Raw genomic sequence first — 10580 nt, forward strand, 5'->3', positions numbered from 1 at the left:
TAATGTCCGGTTTTAAATCGTAATAAGTGTTGAACAAGTAGTGTTTGAAGTAGTTCTGGTGGAGGTGCCAGGCCAAACTTTCACGATATTAATAAATAATCTACATTTTTAATCTCATCCAGTATCAGCGTATGTGTTATCAAGCTTTTAAGAGAGCCAAGCATGCTGGTTCATTAATGCATTAAAAAACTTGCTTCAACTTATTAAAATTTTCACCCACTGCATACTAACGAACTCGTTTAATAATTTTTCATCAACTCGATATGAGTTTGGAAGTTTTTCATTGCTTAAAAACAGAGCAAAACTGTCTTATCACAACTCGCTAGTCGTTTAATTGAATTCGGATCGTTGATGATGTTTATGTAGACAACGCTTAAAAAGTGCAATGCAATTCAGACGAAACGCAATTATCCTAATGCAACAGTCTGTAGTTAAAAATAAACGTTCCTTTGGAGATTACAGAGTGTGTAAAAAGCAAATAAGTGTGCAACAGACGACACACACAACAATCGTTTTCACAAAGAATGGAGAGAACGGCTTTTATTTCTTGCTGCGAGAGATAAAAAAAAATATTACCTCGAGTAGGAAATTAATTGGGACGATTCTATTTGTTTTTGTGCAAAGTAAAACAGTGTCTTTGTTTTAAATTCGCTAATGAAACCTATTGAATGTGGGGATGGAAAAATAGGAGCAGTTGCGAGCGAACAAGTATTGTGTTTGGGGCTTCTGTAAATTGTGTATGTTTTCTAGTGGCTTGTTTTTATTAAGTTACAGTCGGACTTCGGCAACTTAGAAAATTAAATATGAGGTTTTAATAAACACAGGAGGCTGTGAAAAATGAATCAGTTTGTGCAGAGGTGGCATTTGTTTTTTGTTTAATCAATTCCAAACTCTTGTAGTGGGTGTTTGCAAAGGCGTCCTAATATATTTGTTTCCGGCACGTGTGATTTTTTATCACAGATGTAAGTCGATCGGAAAGAGGAATTTCGTGCCTTCTAATTGGAACGCTTTTGTTGTATTTTTCCAATTTTTTTCATCACGAAAACGTTTTTATTTCACGGCAATAAATTATATAATACAATAAGAAAAATCCGATTTTTTCTATCGATTTTTCTTATTGTAAATTGGTGATCTCTTAGAACACGTCTCGCCATTTTATTTCACCATCTTTTAAAAGTATGAAAATGAACAGTGTAAGCTTCATTTTATGCCTCAGTTTATCAAAAAGAAGTGTGTTATTAGTTGAGAAAATAAATTGTCCTTTCGTCTGTGAAAATGATACTATAATTCTTGCTGAAAATTCGCTACTTGCTACGGTTATGATCGTAAGACTTCTATGGTTGTTTTTAGTTTGCATTTTCTACCCTGTAAAAACATCCCCAATATTTTTTATATTTTGCAGTAAAGTCATATGTGGCTCCATCTTTGAAGCAGTAGAATTACTGTTCTCAGCACGAACTTTTCATCTGCTAATCTTTTCATCTAAAACGGAATATTTAGAAACCTTCTCTTCATTCGATTTAATAAATGGTGTGGTTCTGATATTTACTGAACCTAAATAAATTACTGGTACGTCGCCTGAGAACTTGTTTGATCTAGACTAGGGCGGACTCAGGCCTACATAATGTTCCCGAATGACAAAATTTACATTTCAAATTGTATTATCAAATGGTACAACGCTCACCAAAATTTGTCTTCTCATCCCCACCAACAATGAAATGACGTAATCTCCAAATTTTACAATAGTAGATTTAATTTGAATTTTATTTCCTCCGTTTATGGTTTATGAATCCCTGTTGAGTTTTTACCTTAGACGTCAATTTATAGTTATTGAAAGCATGTTAAATCGTTAGTCAAAATTTATCCGTTCGTGCCCCCTAGGAATTGATGATGTCATCTTACAGTTTTGTCAAATAAATGTTAGGTATTTATATATTAAAAAGTAGCATGGTCCTGAATTGTGGTTCATAAATACGCTATTAAGATTTTTCGACTTTTCGATTTCTCAATTTTTCATTATTTCCCTTTTGGGCTTTTCCAATTTTTCCATTCTTTAAATTTCCGATTTCTCAATTTTTGTCCTCTTCAGTTTTGTGGTTTTTAAATATTTCGATTTTTCGATTTTTCAAATTTTTTTTAAGTTCATGATTTTTCGACTTTGGTTTTTTTTAGTTCTTAGATTTTTTTATTTTTCAATTTTTTAGATATTTCTTTCAGTTTTGGGATTTTTCAATATTTCGGTTTTTCGACTTTTCGAATTTTTGATTTCTCGATTTTTTACTTTTTGGATTTTCAATTTTTCGATTGTTTTATACTTCGATTGCAAAATTTTTCAACTTTTCGATGTTTTAATTTACTAAAATTCTAGGTTTTTCGATTTTTCGAGTTTTCAGTTCTAAATATATTTGTTTTTCGATTTTTCAATTTTAGATTTTCGAATTTCTGTTTTTTGATTTTTTGATGTTCGGATTTCTAGATTTTTCAATTTTGCGATATTTTAATTGTTCAATGTTTGAAATTTTAGATTTTTTGATTTTTCAGTTCTTCAGTATTTTTTTTCAATTTTTCAAATTTTGTCCTTGCTAAATTTTGAGTTTTCTCATTTTTCAATTAATCTACTTGTGATTTTCCATTTCTCGACTTTTCAAAGTTTCGATTTTTCAGTTCTTGATTTCTTTGATTTCCCGATTTTTCCACTTTGCTCTTTTTTGTTTTTCATTTTCTCAATTTTCCAATTTTTCAATTTGTCAATGTTTGGATATTTATTTCAATTTTGAGATTTTTCAATATTTCGATGCTTCGCCTTTTCGATTTTTCGATTTTTTTTTGATTTTGAGTTTTTCGTTTTTTAACCTCTAGATTTTTCAATTTTTTGACTGTTTTAGTCGATTTCTCAATTTTTCAACTTTTCCATATTTTAATTTTTCAACTTTTAAAATGCCGGATTTTTCGATTTTTAGAATTTTCAGTTCTTGTATTTAATTTTTCAATTTCCAATTGTTTAAATTCTCGATTTTTAAAAGTTTTAATATCTCGATTTTCGACATTCGGATGTTTCGATGTTTTGATTGTTCAATCTCGATTTATCAATTTTTCCATTTTTAACTTTTCGATTTTGGCCTATTTATATTTCGGAACATCGAAAGATTGGAAAACAAATTTCTAAATTCCGAAAACTGACAAATTGAAATATAGAAGAACTGAAAATCAAGAATTCCAAAAACATAAAATTTTAAAAATTGCAAAGTCAGAATAACGGAAAGTTGAAAAATTGAAAAGAAAGTATAAAACAGTAGAAAAATTTAAAAATCTAAAGTTTTAAAAACTAACAATAGAAAATCAGAAAAGTAAAAAGTCGAGAAATAAAAAAACCCAGAACTCAAAAAATTGAAAAATAAGAAAAATTGAAGAATCGGAAAACTGAAAAATCACGAAGTTGAACGAAATATCCAAAAATTGGGAAATTAAAAAATTAAAAAATTAAAAAATCGGTAAGTCAAAAAAGCAAAGTCGAAAAATCACAAACTTAAAAAATCAAAATTTTGGAAAGCTGAAAAATGGGAAAATAAAAAAACAGATTAATTCAGAAATTGGAAAACTGAAAATTCGGAAACGTCAAAATTTGAAAAATTAAACAATATTGAAGAACTGAAAAATCGAAACTTTGAAAAATTTAAATATCGTAAAATTGAAAAATAGAGAAATCCAAACATCAAAAAATCAAAAAAATTAAAATTCGAAAATCTAAAATTTAAAAATCTAAAAACTGAAAAATCAACAAATTGAAAAATCCGATAATTCAAAAATTTTAATTTTAAATTTTTCGACCATTTATATTTCGATTTGACAATTTCTCAACTTTTCTATATTTTAATTTTTCAATTTTCCTAATTTTTCAATTTTCGATTTTTCAATTTTTTTTTTTTTTAAAGAGTAGGCCCCTTTCCAAAATTAGTCCTGTCTTGGCAAGAACGAGCCCCGCCCACCCAGTCTCTATTTCCTTGGATTTATCGAGATTCGGATGTTTCGATATTTTGATTGTCCAATTTTTCCATTTTTAACTTTTCGATTTTTCGATTTTGGCCTATTTCTGTTTCTCAATTCTCGAGTTTTCGACTTTTTCGATTTTTCAATTATGCGCTTTCCCAATTTTCCATTTTTTTAATTTTCGAGTTTCGATTTCTCGAATTGTTGATTTTTCAGTTTTTCGATTTTTAAATTTTAGATTTTCGAATTTTTATTGTTTTGATTTTTTGATAAATCTAGTATTTCCTAAGATAAAACTGATTTTGAAAAATGACATATCTTCTAAGAAAATAAAGGGTGGGTGGGCGGGGCTAGTACTTGCCATGATAAGACTGATTTTGGCAAATGACATACCCTCTAAGAAAATAAAGGGCGGGTGGGCGGGGTTAGTGCTTGCCAAAAGAAGACTGATTTCTCCATTTTTCAATTGTACGATATTTTAATGTTTAATTTTCGATTTTTCAGTTCTCCAATATTTTTTAATTTTTAAAATTTTGACGTTTCTGAATTTTCTGTTTTGCGATTTCTCAATTAGGGGCCAATTCCAAGTTGGTGGCGCAAGTCACTGGTGCAGCGCAACTTTATAATGCTAATTTGGGTATCAAATGCTGGTTGCTAGGGGTAACGGAATAAACAAACGCAATTTTTCGAGATAAATTGCGCCAACTTGCACTGCCTACTGGAGGTGCCGCAACTCCATGGTGCAAATTTCAATGGAAAATTCGACACAACTGCGTTTGTTGATTCCGTCACCCCTAGCAACCAGCATTTGATACCCAAATTAGCATTATAAAGTTGCGCTGCACCAGTGACTTGCGCCGCCAACTTGGAATTGGCCCCTTAGTCTACTTTTTATTTACCCATTTCTCGACTTCTCAAAGCTTCGATCTTTCAGTTCTTCAGTTCTTCAATTTTTCAGGTTTTTGATTTTTCAGTTTTTCGAATTTTTAAGTTTGCAATTTTTCGACTTTGCTTTTTTAACTTTTCAATTTTTCAAGTATCCGATTGTTCATTTTCTCGATTTTCCAATATTTGTTTTTTTGATTTTTTTCAATATTTGAATTTTTCAATTTTTCGACTTTTCGATTTTTAGATACCCCGATTTCTTAAGTTTTCGATTTCTCAATTTCTTCAACATTATCAGTTTTGGGAACTTTTCAATTTCTGTTTTTTTCAATTTTTGGATATTTTAATTTTTCGATTTTTAAAATTTTTGATTCTTGATTCTTCGATAAGTCAATTTTTCAATTTTTCGGTTTTTCGATCACTGAGATTTTGTTGCTAAAATTTTGAAAATTGAGTGAAACGTGTGAGATGTGATATTATGTTTGTAAAGAAAAGGATCTAAATAATAACTATTTCCCGCAGAAATTCTGAACGCTTAGGATCGACATTGGCGTGAGCGCGCTCCGGTCTATGGATCAAAACAAGTTTTCATTCGACGGGTAATCAAAATTTTCAAAATAATGCACTATTTTGACTTTCCTTTTTTTGTTGTAGAGTTTTCTACCATTTTTTTGCTACTTGTTCCGTTACGAGTGTTACAAATCGACACAAATGTTTAAATATCACTAGTTTAAACACACAAAAAATCTTAAATAAAGTAACTGGATGATAATATGGGTAATACCTAAGTCATTACGATGATGTGGCGGCAAATTTTAGACATGAACAGTCGAACAAAAAACTAGCCAACTAGACTAATCCACCAGGGGTGAAAATCCGATATTGGTGACGAGAAGTTAATATTTTGTGTTTTTTTCGTTGAATAACACAACGCTCAAAAACATGTTTTTAATTACTTGTAAAGAAATAAATATTCTAACAATTTTCATTGTTGTCGAGACCATATCATTGAAAGTGGAAAAACCTGATTTAAATTAAATATCACCGTAGAAAAAATTCATACCTCGTGGGCTTGAGAAACGGGAGTGATTCAATAGGTTCCCAACAGGTTTAATTATTATTATTATTATTATTTATTAATATTATTATTATTATTATTATTATTATTGTTGTTGACCACCCCTACAGATAAACCAATTATTAGGGTGGTATATTAGGGCTAACTTAGATTGTTAGAAATGCATAATTAAATAGTTAAAAATTAGGAGACTGTTATAGATGTGCATTTTTGATCTGGCGTAAACTGCAATTGAAGATATCAAATTTATTCCGATAATTATTATAAATTCTGCACATAGTTGTAATGGGCGAGAACACATGTACATTAGTTCTAGAAATTTCAGTATAAAAACATAAAGGGTTTCTAATGTTTGACCTGGGAACTAGAAAGCATAATTTTTCAACTAAAGCACTTGAATTTACAACACCATTCACCAGTTTAAAAAGAAAACAGAGAGACAAAGTTTCTCTCCTCTTTTCCAAGCTTTGAATGGAAAAGAGTACCAAAAGCTCATTTTGAGGAAAACCTCTACAAGGGTAATAGCCAAATGATTTGAAATGGAGGAATTTTAAAAATTTCCTTTGTAACTTTTCTAATTTGAGACAATGAACATCGTACCCTGGGGACCAAATAACACAACCATACTCTAGTTTTGATCTAACAAACGAAGTATACAAACTAAGGAGAGTACTATTAAGTTGAAAGCTTTTGCAATTACGAATGATAAATCCTAACGCCCTAATTGATGAGGAAAATATCTCATCATAATGATTAATGAAGGATAATTTTTGATCAAATATAATGCCTAAATCTCTCACGGTGGAAACACGTTTCAAAATGAAGCCGCCAATTTTATAGTCATATATACTATTGATATGCTTTAGAGAATATGTCATTACACTACATTTAGGAAGATTCAGCGACAGCCCTTTTACATTGCATGCTTGTTCTAATTTATAAAGATCAGCTTGAAGGAGAAGGTGGTCAGAAAATGTTATTTTTCTAAAGATTTTTAGGTCGTCAGCAGATAGAAGACACTCAGAGCTAAAGCCGATACTAATGTCATTAATAAACAAAATAAAGAACAGAGGTCCAAGAATGGACCCTTGCGGTACACCAGAAGTAACATGTACCTCAGTTGACTGAAAACCGCCAATGGTAACAACCTGCGTCCTGCCAATTAAATAAGAACTAAAAAGTTTAATTAGGAAATCTGACATACCAAAACTATCCAACTTGGCAATCAATTTAGAGTGGTCTAATCTGTCAAATGCTTTAGAGAAATCAGTGTATATACAATCCACCGAACATTTAGCATCAAAAGACTCGGAAACAAACTGAGTAAACGTACAAAGATTTGTTTCTACAGATCTGCCATTAAGAAAACCATGCTGTAAATCAGATATATAAGGCCTAACATGCCCGATAATAACATCATAAAGCAACATTTCGAATACCTTGGAAAAATTGCAGAGCAAGGTTATGGGTCGATAATTTTCGATTACATTTTTGTTTCCATTTTTGAAAACTGGACATATATTCGACTGTTTCCAAATGGACGGGTACTCACACTGTTTAATTGCTAGATTGAATATAGCACATAAGGGAGAAGCAAATACAGTTGCACAGTCGCTTAACATGAACGAGGGTATGCCGTCAGGACCAGCTGTTGTTTTGTTTTTCATCTTCCGTAGGGCATTAAATACTTCAGATTCATTAAACGATTTGATTAACAAAAGAAGTACAATTGTAGAAGAATTTGAAGAAGACATAGTTACAGATGGATTAGAAAGAATAAAAGATTTTTGAAAAAAGTCAGCAAAAGAGTTGACAATGTCTTCCGGTCGACTTAGTAGTTCATTGTTATAGGTCATCAGTTTAGGTATACTATTGTCTTTTTTCTTACTATGAATAAAGCGCCAAAAGCTGCTAGGATCAGATTGAATGTTGTTTTCAATTTTTTTAATATAATTGGCATAGGCATGTTGAATATCTGCTTTGACCTCAGTTCTTAGGATTTTAAAATTATCATAAGATTGCAAATCAGAATGTCGTTTGTAACGTGTCCATAATTTCCATTTTAGTTTTAGTTTAGAAATTATTTTAGCATCAAACCATGGAGGATATTGACGTTTTTTAAAGCGTTTAGTCTTAGGAACAGAAATGTCAAAGATCTCATATAATTTTGCATAGAACTGCAAGCACATGATATTTACATCAGTATGTTTAGACATGAAAGACCAGCCAGTATTACAAAGCAAGTTGTACAAAAGTGAAAAATCAGCTTTACAAAAGTTAAAAGATTTTAATCCGGGATTATGCAAGGGCTTGTCATAGAACATTTTCGTTCTAATTAAATTATTTAAATTAATTACTAAGCTCGGGTGATGGGAGTCTTCAGTTAATAAAATATCAACTGCTGCATTGACAGTGGTTTGTTTATTTGAAATAACCAAATCCAAAATTCTTCCATTGTTATTACGTACAAAGTTATGCTGATTACAGTCAGTCAAGTCGAGAAAATTTAAAAGTGATTCTGTTTTAGCATCGCGTATCAAGGAGTTTGCTAGAAAACTAGAGTAAGAGGGTATATTGAAGTCACCAACAATAATGATTCTATCATGTAATAAAGTATATAGAGAGGATAAAAGTTCAAAGAACAAATCCATATCAGCTGCACTAACTCTGTTGGCCGGAGGGATATATATTACAATAAAATAAACAATACTGTGACCTATAAAAATCTTGACCACAAGAATATCTATTACAAGTAAATCACTAAAATTTAAGTTATTTAAATCATATTTATACGAGGCAAAATTTGATTTAACCGCAAGAAGGACACCACCACCACGTTGACAATGAACATCCGAATATTTTCTGTCACTCCTATAGATTGTGTAATTATTATTAGAAATTTCTGAGTTATGGACAGAGTCGTTTAAAAAAGTTTCAGAAAAAGCAATTATGTCATAATGGCAGCTAGCCAATGCATTATATATTTCCGGGAGTTTGGTGTTTAAACCCCTAACATTTTGGTAGTAAGCAACTGGAGTAGGGGAATCATGCATTGAATTATTGGTGTTCATGTCACACGAGTAGCGGGGTATTGTTGGACTATCAGGGAGGAAAAGAGGACAAACATTTGATTGCTATATGGAAAGTCCAAACAAATCTTGTTTGACTTTTTGAATGACCATCTTGTACGAATGACATTTGTCATGATCCCAAGCTGCGTGATTAATATTAACGTCATGATTATTATTTTTGAAATTGAAGTTGTAACAATTGACACATTTAAAAGCTTCAACATCTGCCTGGCATTCCTTCAAATTATGACGATGAGCACACCGAGGACAATAAGAAGAATTTTTACAAAATTTGTGTGAATGACCATAGCTGTTACAATTAAAACATCTGGAAACGTCAATAGCATCGTATATAGTGCAACCATTGAGACCAACAAGGCAGTGTCCCAATGCTAGTGCCCTTTTATATGTCAACAAATCCACTTCAAAAACAGCTTGAAAAATGGTATTATTTTTTTTAACCGGGCCATATTTTAACAAAGTACAAATTGATTTTTCGTCAAAGATTGATTCATTTTGTTTTCTCATATATAAGGCAATGTCTTCTTCTTTTATGTAGTCAGGAATACCTGTAATTCTAACTCTTGGGCCAATAGTCTTGACTTCACGAATATCATACTGGTCTGACAGGTTATTCATGGCGCTTTGTTTAAAGTTACTTGAACTGTCACACTGCAGGAGCACACCACCATCTTTTAGATTTTTCACTTTCCCAATATTGATGTCCGTAAGAGGATCAACATTTTTTAAAACGTCTGATTTAGTTTTAGCAATTGACTGATTTTTCTGATTTTCACCCTTTGGCTTAACTATAATAGTTTTCTGAGAGTTTTTTATCAAAGTTTGGGCATAAGATGATTTAGCGTGCATTTCATCAGCATCAGCTGACATTATCTGATCACAAGGTTTAGAGGCGGGTAAGCATTTTTTTAAAATGATTATTTCATTACGCAATTTTGAATTTTCAAGAGATACATTATTAACTGATTTTTCTAACATCGAAATAGTGTCAGTTAATGGTTTCAATTGGTTTCCAATGATTGATTCGATCATTTTCAAAGAATGAGGAGACAAATTAAGTTCAGAAACTAAAGGAATGGATTGAGTATGAGAAGCAGCAGAGGCAGAGGCAGAAAGTGAACAAAAAGCACACAATCAGGATGTTAATTTTCTTTCCATTTGAAGCTGATTGTAAGCATCATCATCAATGTTAACACATTCATTGTGAAAATTCGATTTACAAACATTACAGGACAAATAGTTCTGACTTCTAGTTACGGTGCTATTGCATTTACTGCATTTTATAGCCATTTTCGACACTCGCAAGTGCTGAAATCACACTGCGGCCAGTTTGGGGTCAAGTAGAAGATAAGCGAATTCTGCCAAAAAAGTCGACGGTATTCTTACCGAATGATAACGAACTCAATCAAAATGTGAAAGTCGGAAGGAAACATAGAACATGTTTCCTTCGACAAAAATTAACAAACCAATCTATTCGTCAGTATATATAATTATTTAGATTCAGGAGAGGCTCAAATCAATATGGAACAAACTCACCT

This window comes from Zophobas morio, unplaced genomic scaffold (assembly GCF_036711695.1).
Source record: "Zophobas morio isolate AGI-343-1 ecotype UQ-CSIRO unplaced genomic scaffold, CSIRO_AGI_Zmor_V1 ptg000012l, whole genome shotgun sequence".
NCBI lineage: Eukaryota > Metazoa > Arthropoda > Insecta > Coleoptera > Tenebrionidae > Zophobas > Zophobas morio.